The sequence below is a fragment of the Giraffa tippelskirchi genome, chromosome 7, assembly GCF_054371585.1.
Source record: "Giraffa tippelskirchi isolate mGirTip1 chromosome 7, T2T-mGirTip1v1.2.pri, whole genome shotgun sequence".
Taxonomy (NCBI): domain Eukaryota; kingdom Metazoa; phylum Chordata; class Mammalia; order Artiodactyla; family Giraffidae; genus Giraffa; species Giraffa tippelskirchi.
In genome coordinates this window covers 25950486-25968372 of record NC_137281.1, presented here as the reverse complement: position 1 = coordinate 25968372, position 17887 = coordinate 25950486, and the positions used below count along the sequence as shown (strand labels likewise).

Here is a 17887-nt window from a genome sequence, read left to right as displayed (position 1 = left end):
TTTCTCCTCCTCTTTTAAGTTTATCTCATGGCATCCTCAGCTCTCACTTACAAAACCCCTTCCCTAGGGCACAAGGCAGGCAGCGGGTGTGTGTTGGGGAGGGAGGCAGTAGACTGGGGACTTAAGCCTGGAGTTCTGGATTCCTTAAGGCAATTATAAGTGGTTGCAAAAAGTAAATATGGTGTGAATCCTCTATATACAGGCTTAGAGAAAGACCTGGAAGGCTTGATTCTGGGTGTTCACTAGCACCGGTGTCACTGGGAGGGAGTCCACACATCCTTCAGTTCTTTTTCCTGTCTGTACTTTTACCTTTTATGACATGAACATGCATTGTTTTTCTAATAAGAGAAAAGAGGAGTATAAACAACTCCTGTTGTTGGATATTTAGGTAATTCTGATTTTTTATGAGTATAAACAGTGCAGAGCAGGAATAGTTGCCAGAAAATGAGTTAAAAATTGTAAAACACAGAAAAGTAGAATACATCTCTAAATTCTGAAAAACTGACAAATTGCTTAAAGATGTTTAAGAGGGTGACAAAACTGCTGCAGTGGCCAGCAGCAAGTCCCTGTTCAAAAAGCAAAGACTGAACACAATAGTCTTCAACCCAGGCATTCTTTCAGTAATGGTTCATCAGGTTGACCAAAATACCACATTTTAGAAACTTGTAAACTTCTCTTTTTAACACCGTAAGTACCAGTCACTGGTGCAGGGGTGGGAAGTAAAGATAGAAATCTCCTTTGGTTGTTACCTCTGAGTTTGTAGAGTGGACCCAAGGCCCAGAGACATAGGCGGGGAAAATTGTGTGCCCATAGCAGTCACTTGACTCTGGTGAGTGACCCAGAAGCAGGGTGGGGTGTAGACTGCTACTTCAATGTTGAAAATGTCAACTCCAGTCATTCAAATGGCTTTTCTATATAATGGCTTTTAAGTTACAACAATACGTTGTTGTCTCTTATGAAAAAGAAAACTGGAGAAGTCTATTTTGTCCTTCAACCCCAGCTGTCCCCAGAGCTGCTGTCACCTAACCAGCACTCTCGGTGGCCTTAAGCTCCATGTCCAGCTGTACCCTCTCTGCCAACCCCCTCCTGGAATAATCCAGCCTTTCCAGTGACTCTGTGGGGCTTCAGATCTGTCCAGCTCCACTGGGTCAAAAGAAAATTAGCACCACTACAGAGATGTGGCTTCAACCTCAGCCGGCTCTTTGTCAGTCCTTTTATTTACACTTGGCCAGACACTAATTTCATTACCCGTGGTGGCTGTTTCCTGCTTGTCCAGCTCTCCTCAGACGGTCCACCCTACTGCTGTCTCTGTCTCCAGTGACCGTAATGTCTGCTGCTCTGGGAGCATGGAGTGAATCAGGTTCTCAGCTCCTCGCTTTCTGGCTGCCAACAGGATCCATGTGTCATTTCCAAGAGCAACTTCCTCCTAGGCTCCCCCTCCTACCCTCTCTTGCCTCTTCCAGGACCCAGTTCAATAAATTACCCTCTTTCTCTGATTCTCTAATCCTTCCCTTCTCTCTACAAACGTAATTCTGTCCCATTCTAGAAAACCTTAGCTTTACTATCTCTTCCCTGGCACCTTCCACCCTGTCTTTTGAACAAAGGTCTTGAAAGTAACCTACATTTTGAGCCTCCATTTCCTTCTTTTATTCCCCACCAAGTCGGGACTCTACCCCCATCATTCTAACAAGACTGCCCTTGCTGAGGCCCCTAATGGCATTTTGTCAAGTTAAGCTATTAATGACGTCTTTTCATGCGAACAGATTTACCTCTGTGATATGTGATCAGTTTCTGTAATGCCTCCTTAAACTCTTGTGATTTCATTAGCTTTTAAAATATATATTTATTTATTTGGCTGTGCCAGGTCATGATTGCAGCATGTAGGATCTTCGATCTTTGTCACAACACGTGATATCTTTAGTTGCAGCATGTGGGATCTAGCTCTCTGACCAGTGATCAAACCCCAGCCCCCTGCATTGGGAGTTTGGAGTCTTAACCACTGAACCAGCAGGGAAGTCCCTCATTGGCTTTTCTTGTCTCCTAATGTTTCCCAGTTGTTTGCTCTTTTCATCAACCTTAACTACTTGTATGCCTCCAATTTTGTCCTTGGTCCTGCTGCTCAGCCTTCCTGTCTCAGCTTCTTTCTATGAGTTTTTTCGTGAGAAAGGGTTTGGCTGTGGCCGGTGGCTGCCCAGCAGAGTACAGTGGAACCAGAAACTATTGGATCTCTTTGATTTCTAAAACAGCCCATTAACTTTAACCCAGAAGATTAAATTTCTAATGATGGAAACTTGGGCATTGGACCCTTGGTGGTTTTGATGCAGACCAGTCTTGTACATGATTCTCACATTCACCATAGGAAGCCATCCCCTACCTGTTCCAGGACCCAGTGAAACAGAGCATGGCTTATGAAGGCTCTGTGCCCATAGGGCTGGCACATCTCAGAATCTTCCATGTTGACACATGTAACTCTAATTCATTTGCCTGCATGCCACAACTAAAGCCCAACACAGCCAAATAAAAATAAATGTGTGTGTGTGTGTGTGTGTTTTTAAAACTATATGATGGAAAAGTATGGAAACTCTTTCTAGAGATTAAGTCAACTACAGCTGTGATTGGCTTCTCCAGTATGTGGCTCCTTGTCTAATCTAGTGAAATATAAAGTCAACGTGATAATCATCAGTGGAAATCAGGCAATTTTGGTGAACCGAAGTACACTCCAATGCAAACAATAATAAGGCATGGTAAGAAACAGCATAAAAGCTGGTTCTGAAATATTTCTGAACAAATTTGCTTTTAAAATTGAAAGACTGTTTTCTCAACAAATATTATTTAGAATAGAAGAGTTAATTTCATATTCCGTTCAGTACGAGTAGAAAGCCCTGAAATTGGATCTGGATCAGAATGGAAAATTTGAAGAGTTCTGGGATTTCTTGAGCCTGAGCAGCCAAATACCTGGTAGGAGAAATCCTTTTCATATGTGTGTTCATATTCTTGCTGTTTTAAAAATAAATATTTGCCCTCAAAAAGACATTTCTAAAAATAAATTCAGTTTTGTTTCTTCTCCCTTTTTTAAAAAAAGTGGTTTGGGCTAACATAATTTTTTGCTATTCCTATCCACTAAAATTATCAAAAATACTGGATTTCCAAAATTCAGCTGGTGGTAGAGTTTGCTAGGAAAAAATAATAGATTTTAAAGAAAGCAACAGGGAACACCCAAAATTCCATTTATTCATAACATAACTATACATTTTTACAGCCATTCATTAACTGTTTCATGCAGAGCCTGGAGGTCTGCTCTGAACTTATGGCAAACGGAGAGCTTCAGAGCAGCTGCTTCCATGCCTGGAGATGAGTGCGAGGTGGTTAGAAAGAGAGCAAGGAGGAAAGTTACACTTGTGAGGTGTCTGTTTTATGACACTTGTTTAACACACATCCTTACTTAATCCTCACGACTGGGCCCCTTGACAGACAGGGAAACCGAGGCACAGAGCAGGACAGTCACTCAGCAAGGCCACAGAGCAAAAAAGCCATGGAGGCCATCCCGCTCAAACACTCTATCCGTCTCAAGAACAGCAGTGAGCCTGGTGGTACTGAGCCCTGTGGTCTGTGGGAGGAAGCCGAGCACTCTCTAGGGGCACGCACGCCTCTGGTCTGCTTCTCCTTTCTCTGTTCTCCTTTTGACTGTCCTTTGTCAGGGTCACATGGAGAGAAGTGGCTGCTTTCAGAGGACTGGCCCCAAAGTGCTCTATGCCAGCAAGGCTGTCCAAGAGCTGTAGAGGTTTAGAGAAGTTCAGTTTCTCTGATGGGGGAAGATAAACAGCCCAGAGAGACTTTACTGGGGAATCAGGCCAGTTAGAGTGAGCTGCGCTCAGCAGGTGAGGCTCCCTGTGCAGCCTGACACAGGGCAGGGAGTGTCGTAAAGACCAGGAACCTGAAGCCAGGAAAGAAGTGATCTGCCCAGGATCCTGCAGCAAATCATGGCAGAACTGGGCTCAGCGCTGGGCTTCTCACTGCCTTGGTTCGGGTCAGCACATGCCACACGGGTGCTGATGATTAGAGATGGCATGTGTAGGTGGATGCTGGCATCTCAGCGTCATTCTCATTTCTTAGAAGCCTTGGAGCCACATTCTTCTTGGGAGTTGATTATACGTTTCCAAATTAACTCCTTGACGCTTCTTTGAGATCCTGGCATCTTGAATTGTAATATGTGTTTCCTGCCTCATCCCAGCTCCACTCTAGATTTTGGATGATAAACAGATGGGAGCAGTTAATCTGAACTTCCTTAGGGCAGGATTTACTAACTGTATCTGTGTGGCCTGAAGGAGCTAAGAAAACTCTCCACCTTTCTAGACCTGTGGTGTCATGCCCTAGGGAGAATCTAGCCTGGGCTGCAAGGTGAGCATGCAGCCACTCTCCAGAGCACCCAGCAGAGCACCCCAGGGTGGAGCTCTCTTGGCCACTATGGCTCTTCCTCTTCTGGCCTTTCCAGTCTCTCTGGTGTGCTTTGCCCAACAGTGTCTCTGAGGTGCTGCAGACAAGAACATAGGGAGTCCAGCTGACAAAGGTGCCCAGTTTGAGAGCTCTCTCCAGCCAATTGCTGAGTTCCCTCAGTCTCTCTGATTCCTGGCCTCAAGCCCAGCTTAGCCGCTCTTGCACCTCAGCTTGGCTCCTGGGATCTCCAGGAGGCTTCCACCCTCAGTCATGACAGCCCCCTCAAGCATGTCTCTCGAATCTTGAACGAACCTGCCTCCAGCTCATGCCTGTTCCCATCTAATTCCTGAGAAGCCCCTAGTTTCTTACCCTGAATCCCCATACTTTGTCATACCCCCTCATTCCTTCTGGACCATCCTCTATCAAGTGGGGTCAGGTAATGCCTGTAGGGCATGACCCACCAACTCGATACTTTGGCAGGTGGGTGTGGGGTGAGGCCAGATTGGGTCAGATAGGAGACAAAATAGCCAGAGGAGGGAGAGAGCAGCTGGACACAGGGATACTCAGGAGTCAGGCCAAGGAAGTCCAGCTTTGATGTGAGTCCACAGAGTGAGTGAAGACTGGACACGAGTGACACAGCTGAGAAGGTCAAAGCCTGAGGAAGGTGGCTTGGAGGGAAGTGGCGAGTGAAAAGCAGAGGCTGGAAGCCAGCTGCAGCAACAGAGAGTCTCAGGCTCTTGTGCATCTCAGCTCCTTAAATAAAGGGCTTCAGAGAGCTTCCAGGTTAGTGAACGCGTTAAGGTGCTGGGGGTGGCTTCCCCAGTGGCTCAGCTGGTAAAGAATCTGCCTGCAATGCAGGAGACACAGGAGATGTGGGTTTGATCCCTGGGTTGGGAAGATCTCCTGGAGGAGGAAATGGAAACCCACTCCAATATTCTTGCCTGGAAAATCCCATGAACAGAGGAGCCTGTTGGGCTCCAGTCCATGGGTCGCAAAGCGTTGGACACGACTGAGTGACTAACACTTTCTTCTTTCTTTTCTTAAGGACATGGGAGCTCTGTGCCCCTTCCCCATATTTTGCTCCTTGGATCTCTTCTGTTTGACTGTTCCACACTTGAAACCTTTGTAATAAACTAGTAATAGTAAGTATAGTGTTTCCTGGAGTTCTGTGAGCCACATAGCAAACTATGGAACATGAAGAGGGGGGGGTCATGGAAACCCCCAATTTGTAGCCAAGTCAGAAGTGTGGGTAACCTGGAGACCCACTACTTGTGATGATTGTCTGAAGAGGGGCAATCTTGTGGGGCTGAGCCTTTTATCTTTGGGGTCTGTGCTAATTCTAAGTCAGAATTGCTGAATGTAAGGAAAACCCCCACACATTTGGTATCAGAAGTATTGTGAGTGTAGGAAACAGTTTTTCCTTTGGTCATGAAAGAAGTAGTCCCAAACACATATGTCCACTCTGTGGTCAACATTTTGAATCAGGCTTTCCTTCAGTGAGGCTGATGCTGTCAAGGATAATCCACAAGGGCTGACGGAGGGTCATAGTTGTTGGCAGGACTGACAGCAGGGTGGGGAATTGCGTTCGCAGCCTCGTTCATACTTTAGTTTATACAAATCTATGGTAACCGTTGGGCTTCCCTGGTGGCTCGGTGGTAAAGAATTCACCTGCCAACGCAGGAAACACGGGTTTGATCCCTGGGTCAGGAAGATCCCCTGGAGAAGGAAATGGCAGCCCACTCCAGTTTTCTTGCCTGGGAAAAGCCATGGACAGGCGTGCTGCAGTCCATGGGGTCACAAAAGAGTTGGAAATGACTTATCGACAAAACAACAACAAACAATGGGAACCATTGCTACTGTAGTCCTTTGTAGTGCTTGAATGCAATAGAAATTAACTCCCTCACGTAGAGTCGAGTATTTGGCCCTCAGAAAGCCAAGTCCTGATGACAGGAAGAATTGCTGGCCTGACTGCTAGAAGAGAGAGAGCTAAGAATTTGGCTTTGCAAGGTCACCAACCTCTGGGTGAGTCAGCCAGAATGACAGTCTGTCCAGAGGACCATAGAGATCTCAACCAGGTCAGCATGTTAAAGATTGGAATTTGGGTTCTCTCAATTGCTGGAGGAGCACTTTTCACACAGCGTTGTCTTCCTGGCTCCAGAATTATTTCACAACTTGTTGTAGGTTTTGTAATAACCATCTTGTCCAACAGGCCTGACCTGAAGGGTAAGCTCCTTCAGGAGCCAGATGGGGCTCAGCATCTCAGCTCTGCCTTATCCAGTTCTGCAGCAGTGTTAGGCGTATTCCCCAAGTGCATTGCTACACATCCCACAAACAAGGCAGGAATGACGGCCGTCTGCATGCTCCACTCTGTTGGGTGGACTCTCCAGGATCCTCGTGTCATCACCACTGGTCCCAGTGAAAGACCAGCCCTTTTTCTGCTCCCCACGGAGGCTGCTCCATCCTTGTCGTCTTCCTCTTCCCCAGGAGGAGAGGCTGGACACAGAAGGCACTGCCCTGCCTTTGAGGAACTTGAAACAACTGGGGGAGATATAGCCGAATAGGTAAAGAATACCTGGATGGCAGAGGAAACATGCTGGTAAGTTGCTTCAGTCATGTCCGACTCTCTGACCCCATAGACGGCAGCCCACCAGGCTCCCCCGTCCCTGGGGTTCTCCAGGCAAGAATACTGGAGTGGGTTGCCATTTCCTTCTCCAATGCATCAAAGTGAAAAGTGAAAGTGAAGCCTCTCAGTCATGTCCGACTCGTAGCGACCCCATGGACTGCAGCCTACCAGGCTCCTCCGTCCATGGGATTTTCCAGGCAAGAGTACCGGAGTGGGGTGCCATTGCCTTCTCCAGAGGAGACATAGTTCTGTAGATAAACCCCACATCCACACCTGCACCCAACCAGGAGAACAGAGTGACTGGTCTCCACTAAGGGGCCGAGGGCTGCCACATTCCCTCCCCCTCCTCCTTTTGAACAGCTTTATTGAAGTATTATTGAAGAATACAATTTGATTAGTTTGACATAGGTCTACCCCTGTGAAGTCATCACCACCGTCAGGACATTGAGCATATTCGTCACTCAATTCCTTGTGCCCCTGTGAAGCCCCACCTTCCTGCCCCTTCTGCCCCACTCAGCCACCCACCTATCCGCTGTCAGTCACTATAGGTCAGTTTACTTCTTCTAGAGTTGGATGTATGTGGAATCATACAGTGTGTGTATTTCCTGTAATCTGCCTTTTACTCAACATTATTATTTATGTTGTTGCATATATGATTACTTTGTTCCTTTTTGTTGCTGAGTAGTATTCTACCATATGAATATACCACAATTTGTTTATCCATTAATATGTTGATGGACATTTGAGCTGTTTCTAGCTTGGAGCTACTAGAAATACAGCTTCGATGAATGTTCATATATTAATACAAGAATTTGTGTGAGTATATGCTTTTATGATTCTTGGGCATGAAATGGCTGGCTCATATGTCTAACTTTAAAAAAAACCTGCCAAACTTTTTCCCAGAATAGTTGAATCATTTTACATTTCCACTTACAGTTTCTCCCTATCCTTGTCAACGTTCAGAATTGGTTGGTCTTTTAAATTTTAGCCATTCTAGGAGATGTGTCATGATATCTTATTAACTTACCATTAGTTATTTCCCAAATAACTAGTGGTGTTGAGCATTTTTCATGTGTTTATTTGCCATCCATATATTTTCTTTGGTGAAGTGTCCCTTCAAATTCTTTGCCCATTTTTAAAGCTGGGTTGTTTATATTAATATAATATGTAAAATAATTATAATTTATTTTATATGTTACATATTATACATTCAAATAAAAATATATCTTAGGTTTAGAAAATATTTTTAGATTATATATTTAAATATTTACAAACTGTATATCCACCAAAAGGTTTGTATTTCAAATATCTATTCAAATATATTATATTCTTTCCAGGAACTTATTGACAGTTTCTGTGGTAAAATGGAATCAGGTAACAACTATATTGAAACATTAAGGAGACTAAAGTTTATACTTGCTTATTTAAATATATATGTAACATTTATATAATTTATATTATATATATATTCACCAAAATATGCCTTTTGATGGATACATAGTTTGCAAATATTTTATCCTGTCTGTGCTTACCTTTTCATTTTTGTAGCAATGTATTTTGAAGCACAAAAGTTTTAAATCTTGATGAAGACTTTTAGATCAGTATAGAGGTTGTGCTTTTTTAGTATTATATAGGAAATCTTTGCCAAATCCAAGGCCATGAAGGATTTCTCCCGTATTTTTTTCTAGTAATTTTATAATGTTAGTTCTTACATTGAAGTTAATGATCCACTGAAATGCTTGTATACAGTGTGAGGTACGGAGAAGGCAATGGCATCCCACTCCAGTACTCTTGCCTGGAAAATCCCATGGACAGTGGAGCATGGTAAGCTGCAGTCCATGGGGTCGCTGAGAGTCGGACACGACTGAGTGACTTCACTTTCACTTTTCACTTTAATGCATTGGAGAAGGAAATGGCAACCCACTCCAGTATTCTTGCCTGGAGAATCCCAGGGACAGCAGAGCCTGGTGGGCTGCCGTCTGTGGAGTCGCACAGAGTCGGACACGACTGAAGCGACTTAGCATAGCATAGCATAGTGTGAGGTAAGGGTCTAGGTTCAGCCATTTTCTTCCAAGATTTCTGGTGCTAGTTAGTATTCTGTCCTCTCCCCACCCCCACACTTTCACATTTCCACCTCTTCCCAAAGCCACTGTCCTGTCTCTGATGTCTCCTAAGCTGTTCAACCTCTGATCTCCTGCTCACACTCAAGCACTTGGTGGGGACAGAGACACTGTCCCCCTTCCCCCTGTTCCGGATGTCCTGGAGCATGCCCATTTGGCATTGATGATGGAGGCAAAGACCAGGACACCATCCCTTTGAGGCCATTCCAGCCTTGATGGACAGTAGTGTGGTGACAATGTGCCTTCCCAGATATTTATCTCTTACAACCAGAGGGTCTGGAACTCCCTACTGGGAGAGAGAAGCAAATTTTAGAAATCTAAAACACAACTGAAATCTCAACTAGCCTGACATCCTAGTTGACACTTACAGAAACCCATGTGCTTGGAAGGTAGGCAGCCTTCCTGAGTGGGAGCAGGTATTGTTATCTTCATATCAGAAGTGAGCAAACTGAGGTTTCATAAGATCCAGTGACCTGCCCAAGATTACCCAACTAGCTCATCACAATGCAAGTTAACTCCTGTGTCCAGAAAAGAACCACACTCAGACTTCTACTCCCAGGCCAGCAATTCCCACCCTTTAAATGCTGAAAGTTGCATGTGGAATTTTCCTGCCAGCAAGACAAACTACAGCCCCACATTTTTTGATGGTTTCAAAGAAAAGCAGCTGTGATGAATGAAGGGGTTGAAAGGGTGTGTTTAAGGTCTTGGGTGCAAATCAAAGGAAAGTTTGGGAGAGGCTGGTTTAACCTTTTCCGAGTGGATCTAGGCTTTATTTTTTTCTTCTACTATTTTTGGGTCTGGAAAGGGAGTGCTTCTGCAGGGTTCAGGGGTCAGCTCACTGCGCTGAGTCTTTGGAGAAAGACGAGGGAGGCGCTGCCAGGTGTATCTTCCTCAGTGCTTCCTCAGCACTGTCCCCATCAAGACCCAAGCTTCTCAGCCTGTTGTCCTCAGCTTGGCCCATTTCCAACCTCAGCTTCCTTTCCCCGACCCTTGCATCAGCCCTCTGTCCACCTATCTAGGTTGGTCACCTCAAGGATACCACACCCCTTATCTGGTCTACACCCTTCTTCCAGTCCCTCAGTTTTGCACACAGGAATGACCCTGCGCTCAGTTGCCTGAGAATCAGCTTGGGTCCCAGATTCTCTCTGCTGGGCAGGCCTGTTCTGGCCCTGGCACCCTTAGGCCTGGCTACCCTCACATGTGCTAAGCCTGTCTCTGAGGCTCAGTCTTGTGGAACCTCTTCCTCTGTGGCCTGCAACTGGTAATTAGGCCTAATCTCATTTTCCTCTGCATAGCTTTCCCATGTGTCTTATCTCCCCACCTAGATTGTAAGCTCCTCCTGGGCAGGAACAGGACTGATCCTTCTTCATTCCATTGTATCTCCTCAGCCCCTGGCCTCATGGTGCAGCACCAAATTGGCAGTGATTGCTTCAATTTGATTTGCCCGGGTCTGAGTCTTAGAAGGAAGGTGAGAGGTTTGCCAGCTGTAGTTTATAGTTTTCCTGTGAATTCTGGAAAGGAAACAGGCTATGGTGGCACAGAGATGCAAACTATTCTCAGAGCTAGAGGCTGGGGCTTAATAGGAGCTGGAGCTCATTCCTGAAGGTGAGGGGCTGTAGAAGAGGGGTCCTGAGCTCAGAAGCAGCCTTTCCACCACCAGGAGCATTCCTGCCTACAGAAACTTCTCCGTTGCTGCACCACGGGGAGGGCAGGAATGCTTTCAGTGCCCAACTCCAGGAGAATGTGGCCCGTCCTTCAAGCTGCACTTCTTGGGAAAGGATCTGCTTGTGTGCAGCCTCTACCAGTCCGCTTGAACTGGATTTAAAGGTTTCAGAAAACATGCACACTCTGCACTGCAGAGGGTACTTTGGGGGCTGAAGGACAAACCAGGCATGGTCCCAGCTCTTAGTAAACTTGCCGCCCAGTAGGGCAGGTGACATGTGAACACATACCTTGAGCATGATGCAAGTAAGTCCCTGACAGTCGATAAAGGCAGGGGTTGTTTCCTGGAGAGGAGACATTTAGGATGAGACTTCAGAAGACTAGGGCTTGGAGAAGGAAATTGCAGGAGAAGGAACCTGTGTGAGTGAAGGCAAGGAGTTAGGATCATGCAGGGCACGCTCCGAGGACAGGACTGAGTTGCCTGAGCATAGGCTGAGATGGTTAGATGGGAGCTTGGGACCAGTCGGTATATATTCCTGGAAAACCAAGAGGCGGAAGGTAGAATGGTGTTTGTCAGGGACTTGGGGGAGGGGGAAGGAAGTTGTTTAATGGTACAGACTTTCAGCTTCGTAACATGAAATGTTTTGGAGATGGATGGGTGATGGTTGCACAATGTGACTGTTCTTAATACCACTGAATTGGGCATATAAAAATGGTCAGATGGTATATTTTATGTTGTAGGTATTTTACCATACCCCTGCCAAAATCCTTGAATGCCAGCTTAATGTTTTAGGGGTATGACCTCTGAATTAGACAAACAGGCCCAGGTTGGGTAACCTTGGCTTCATAGTTGGGTAACCTTGGGCAAATTAGTTCACTTCTCAAAGCCGCAGTTTCCTCATCAGTAGAACTGAGATGATATCACAACCAACATGCAAGATAGCTGTGAGGAGTAAATGAGGATATGGCTGTGGCGTGCACAGTATGTGCCTATAGTCAGTCAGTCAGGAGGCACTCAACAGATGATCACTGTTAATGCCATGCTGAGTCTCTAGCCTTAGGGAGCCTGACCCTGATGAAGGGTCATTGGAAGGGATAGGATGTGATGCCCATGTGGTAGACAAGTAGACAAGTAGACAAGTAGACAAGTAGACAAGTAATGCTGGGGGCTGTGTCAGGAGGCAGTGGGGATGCTTGGGATAGAGGATGGCTTTCCAAGGTTGCGTGGAGCCAGAAATGAAGCCAGCTTCACACACACACACTCACACACAGTGATCTTGAATCCACTGTCCTATTTTGTGCTTCTTACTTTTCTCATTTTTTTTTGTTTATTTTTCTTTTGAATTTATTATTTTTATTATTGTCTTTTTTCCTCTATTAATTGAAAGTTATACACTGTATTTCTTTTTCTTTTTCCTTTTAGATTTCTTAGACATTACCACATGCATACTTATCAAGATCTAAGGTTAATCAATTTACCTTCCTCTTTGCAAAATCTTGAAACATCTTAATTCTGTCTACCCCCTCCTGACTGTTACATTATTGTAATGTGCTTTAATTCTCTCTGGCTTTATAACAGGACCTCACAGGACCTTATAATTCCTGTTATATTATACAGCAAATGTGTGTTCAGCTTTACCCACATATTTACCACTTTTTTTGCTCTTCATACCTTGAGCATCTCAGATTTTCCATCTGGGATAATTTTTTTTCCTGCCTACTGTTTCCATTTACAATTTACAATCCATTCCATTTACAATTCCATTTACAATTTTATTAGGAGTATGGTTGATTTACAGGGTTGTGTTGCTTTCAGGTATACAGCAAAGTGAATCAGTTTATATGTGTGTATATATACACACATACTCTTTTTTAGATTCTCTTTTCATATAGGCCATTACAGAGTGTTGAGTAGAGTGCTCTGTACTCTATAGTAGGTTCTTATTAGGTATCTATTTTATGTATAGTAGTGTGTATATGTCAATCTTTATCTTCCATTTTACCCCTCCCCTCTTCCTTCCTGGTAACCACAAGTTTGTTTTCTACATCTGTCATCTTATTTCTGTTTTGTAGGTAAGTTCATTTGTAGCCTTTTTTTTTTTTTTTTTTTAGCCTAATATACATCCTTTACAATATCCTTTAATGAGAATTCCTTGGTTATACATTCTCTCAGGTTTTGTTTGTCTGAAAAATGTTTGTTTTGTGCTCTTTCATAGAGTGAATGAGTTATTTTGACCGAATAAAGAATTCTAGCTTATCAGGTTTCTCCCACTCCCAGCTTCTGCTGTTGCCATTGATAAATCAGCTGTAATCTGAGCACACTGACTTTTTCTTTGATTCTCCCTCTCTAGCCTGTATTTTCTGCAGTTTACTGTATGTATTTAAGGGTGTATTTCTTTCTTTTCCTCTTCTTTTTTCAATCCTGCTTGGCATTTCTTGGGATACTTAACCTCTGTGAATGGCATCTCTTACAAGTTCTGGAAAATTCTCACCCAGTGTGTCTTCAAGTATTGCCTCTCTTCTCTTCTTTCTCCTCTCCTGCCAGAACTCCTACTAATGATACACCACTCTTTTTCTATGTCTCTTAAGCTTCTATTTCGTATTTTCTATCTTTTGGTCTCTCTGTGCGGTTTTCTGTTGTTTATTTCTAATCCACCTGCCAGTTCACAAGTTGTCCCTTTTGCTAAATCTAATCTTCTGCTGCATCTTATTTAAAAAAATTCATATTGAAATATAGTTGATTAATAATGCTGTGTTAATTTCAGGTGTACAGCAAAGTGATTTAGTTATACATACATATGTATTTTCTTCATTGCATTTTAAAATTTCAGTTATGTGATTTTGTATTTCTGGAAGTTCCATTTACTTTCTCAAATTGGTTTGGTCACATTTTATAGTTTTCTACTTCCTGCAGATATTTTCAAGCTTGTCTTTTATTTCATTAAGCATAGTATGCATGATTGGCTTATAATCTGTCCACTATCTGAAGTTGTTGTACATCCATGTCTGTGGTCTCTGCTGATTTTTGTTCATTGTTTCCTTGTGTACTTGGTTACTTTTGATTTGTGTACTGCACAAAGTTACTTGAAATTTTATTGATGGTTATTTGCTGAAGCCTGGGGTGGAGCTGCCTTCCTCCAGAGAGGATTTACCCTCTGTCAGGCAGCAGTCCAGGAGTGCTTTGAACTGAATTCATGACTTGAGGCGTTTTGAATCACTCAGTGATATGAATTTGAGCAGCTACTCTGTAAGGAGTCTAGCTTGTGGTTACAAGTGCTCAGGGACATACACTCCCCTCTTCTTTTGCATTCCCCTGGAGGTAAGGCCTTCTAGGGTGCCGGCTTAATCTAAGAGGGTCTCCTGGTAGATCCCCGACTTGTGACAGGCCCTAAGTTTTAACGTTTGTCCCCATTGCCCCTCAAGGCCATTCAGACTGAGATTCACATATACCTATAGCTGCCAACACCCACAGAGCCAAAATGACTTTGGTGCTTCTTACTTTTCACAGTTCTTGCCTCTCCTTTGATTTTGACCTTATTCCTTTCTCTCTTTCCAGTGTTTTGATACTTGTTAAAAAGGATTTTTCATGTCTAATCTAGTATTTGGGGTTGTTTTCAGCACCTGTTTTCTCAGAAACAGAAGTTGGAGGAGCTTCTCATTCTGTTTGATTTTTAAAGATTGAAGTATAGTTGACTTACAATATTAGTTTCAGGTGTACAACCTAGTGGTTCAGTATTTTTATAGATTATGCTCCATTTAAAGTTATTACAAAATAATGTTTGTGTTTCCCTGTGCTATACAATATATTCATGCTATGTGATTTTGAGTAGGTCAGTTTTCCTTTCTGGGCATCAGTCTGATTTACTTCAAAGGGTGGCTGGGAGAATTAAATGAGAAAATGAAGATAAAGACAGAACTCTACACATAGTGCTTGTTCCTGGCTGAACAGCTCTTCCCTTTGCTCTTATGTCCTGGTGGGGCTGGATCCTTGGGACAGAGTGGGAGCCCAGTCATTAAGTCTGAGGCTAAAGGTCCTGGGGGGCTAATGCCCAGAGTTGTGTATCCTCCGTCAACCCCTGAGGTACCAGGTAAAGTCTGACCCACACATGAAGGTCCGTAGCACAGCCAGGCTGGGCTGGGTGCCAGTGACAGAGGACATCCCTGACTACCAGCTTCAGTGCTGGGGTGTATGAAGGGCCCCTGGTGAAGTCTGGACCCACGACCTCAGCAGCATCCCCAGAAATGATACCTATCAGGCCTCCAAGGATGTTTGGCTGCACACAGTTTGTTCACACTTGGCTTGTGAACCTAGCCTCTGACGGGGAAAAAAAAAATCCCCTGGGTCTAAAAGATCACTGGGAAGTGTTCATTCCCAGAGGAACCAGTTTCTGGAGCCAGGAGGTCAGAGTGCTTCTCTCTGACCTGAGGAGGTTGAACAAAGGAGTCCCCTGGAGGCTGTGCAGGCTCTCCCCAGAGTCAATTTTAACCCCTTCACCTGCTGCCATTACAGTTCTCCCACCCCCACCCACCCCACCACCAGTGTTAGCCTGGGTCACCACAGCTCTCCCTGACTGCAGAGGGTTTTAACATGTTTCCAAGATCATAGATACTGCTTTTTATGGATAACATAAAATTCCCAAAGGGAATTCCTGAAACTCAGGGTCGGATGACACTGCAGTATCCTGTCCCCTCAGCCCCATTTGGTGTTAGTTGGGGACCCTCCTGTCCTTCCCTGAGCTTAACCTCAGTCATTTTGGTCCCCATGGCCCTTGCACCAGTTCCCAGACATCTACTCTGATGGTGCGCACTGCAGGGTCCCAGCCCAGAGAGATCCTTCTTGATCTCAGAGTCAGGTGGGGTGGAAGCAGGTTGGAGACCATCGCATTGGTTATAGAGCAGCCCAGGTCTGTAAGAATGAAAAGTCGCACCATCCTCACTCATTATAGAATACTTTATAGAAGGAAGTCACTGTCTTATCAAGTGCAGCCCTTTTTTCCATTTTTACCTGTTCACATGCATAAAATAGGCAGCTTTTAAAACAAGCTCATCTAGCTAAAAAAAGGTACAAGCCCTTACAAAATGGAAAATGAGATTCAAATGGGGATAAAATGCATCAATTAAGGGTCCCTGATCCCTGGGCTGCGGCAGTTTAGGCCCTTTAGGGAAGGCAATATCCTTCCCGAACCTTCCCGGAAGGTTCAGCTCTGTCCTAATTATCCAGTGGGGAATCGGTATGTCTTCAGAGGAAAACATTACTAAGGGCTTTTAGCATGAGCTGTCTCCAAGACATTCCCTACAGAAGCAGAGGGAGGAGAATCAGGCCAGCACCAGACTCAGGCACCCATTCTTGTATCAAGAGGCAACCATCCCTGCATTTTTTTTTTGTTTAATCTGGGAATTTCTCTGGAATTCTTTGAACTCCCATAGCAGAGTTTATAATTCTTTCAAGATACTTCTTAACTCACATCATAAGATGTTTTTCGGAGATTTACTTTGTTGTTTCCTTGGCCTGGGCTGCCCTCTCACCCTCACCTACCTGGCAAACCTCTGTTTATTACTCAGAGACTGTTCAAGCAGCACCTCCCCACAAGCTGGCCCTGACCCTTGACACTCCCAATCGAAAGATGCAGCTCATCTAATTCTGCTGAAGAGTGAGCTCTGAATGAGAATATATAAAACAAGTGCTACTCCCAACCTTCCTTCCTGGTACACTTGTTTTGGAACATTCTTTGATCAGTTCACAGAGCACTTGGGATTGTGTTGGCTTCTTGGTTCCCCCACTGTAGGCCCCTTGTGAACAGGGCCGAGTGCCCCCCTACCCCTCACCTCTACTCTCCACATCCCTAGGTCCAGGCTCACTAGACCAGACCCTGTAGACTTTGTAGGTCATTGAGCATCTGAATGCAGGCTGCGACCTCCATGAAGTAGGGTGTTCATCTGTCTTCCCTGAGGCATCTAGTATAGGGCTCCACGTTAGCAGACATGCTAAAAGTACTTGTGAAGTGAAAGAAAGGGAGTGAGTTGCAGGCTCTTTGAAATGGAAGATACTGAGATGCTGAGAGTCTTGGCAGCTTTCCAAAGCAAAGTATGTGGACTTAAGAATGAGTTTATAGGACCTCACCTAGTGATGCCAGCTTGAGAAACTTTCAAACAATGTAACATTAGAAGGTCCATCTCTGAGGGAGGTGTCACAGGATACCTTCAAGGAGAGGCTGAACTTTAATGAGCCCTTTGGTGGGAAACCAGTTACTACACCAGTTAGGATGGGACCCAAGAACAACCAGCTCACAGGTGGTTCTCCTGAGGGATAAAGAATGGGAGCAGTTCCCCACAGGGATACTCGAGTTCTGAGAGAAGTGCGATGTTTATGATCATCTGCCTGTGGTGTCAGGAGGTAGTCTGACCAGGGTTGGACAGCAGCATTCTGCCTCCAGCCCAGGCTTGTTACCCTGGACAGTGCCTGGGGCTCGTGGCTGTCCTTCCTCCCAAATATGCTGCTCAGGTGCAGGAATTATAGCCCCAAGCACACCTGTGTCTCTAGCTACCAGCCTAGAAGCTTGTGGGGCATCATTTCTGGGTGTTTAGTCTCCCAGATTTGAACCCTGAAGACTGAGTTCCCCCAGGCCTTCTGTGCTCAGCCTCTGCATTGTTCCCTGATTGATGAGGCTGAGGGGGAGCACTCATCTGCCTGCATGGCCCGGCTCCCAACGCAAAGACGAGCTAGCTTAGCTTAGGCTGGCGCTAAACGGGAAGGTCAAGGCTGCAGGGCTGTGTGGCAAAGGGGTCGCCGTGGCACAGTGTCCAGCCAGAGACTCGCTCAGGACCCCTGCCCCATGGAGGATGAGGTCAGGACTGGCTGACAGTCACCCATAGCGCGGGGCCCTCCTGTGGGTCCCTTTGTGGTGTTTCTCGCTCACTGTGTCCAGGAATCACTGTAGAGCCTGCCACCCGCTCTGCTCCTCTGAGCTGCTCACTGCAGATGGGATTTCTTGTGTTTCCCACCCGACCTGGGGCACAAACAGACTTTGGAAACTCTTGATGAATCCTG

General features: G+C 45.1%; 1 protein-coding gene across 2 annotated transcripts in view; it reads left to right on the top strand.

The window, feature by feature from the left end:
* ZFP90 (ZFP90 zinc finger protein) overlaps positions 1–17887 on the top strand; it is a 106277-nt gene that overhangs the window by 13836 nt on the left and 74554 nt on the right. The window lies entirely within an intron of this gene.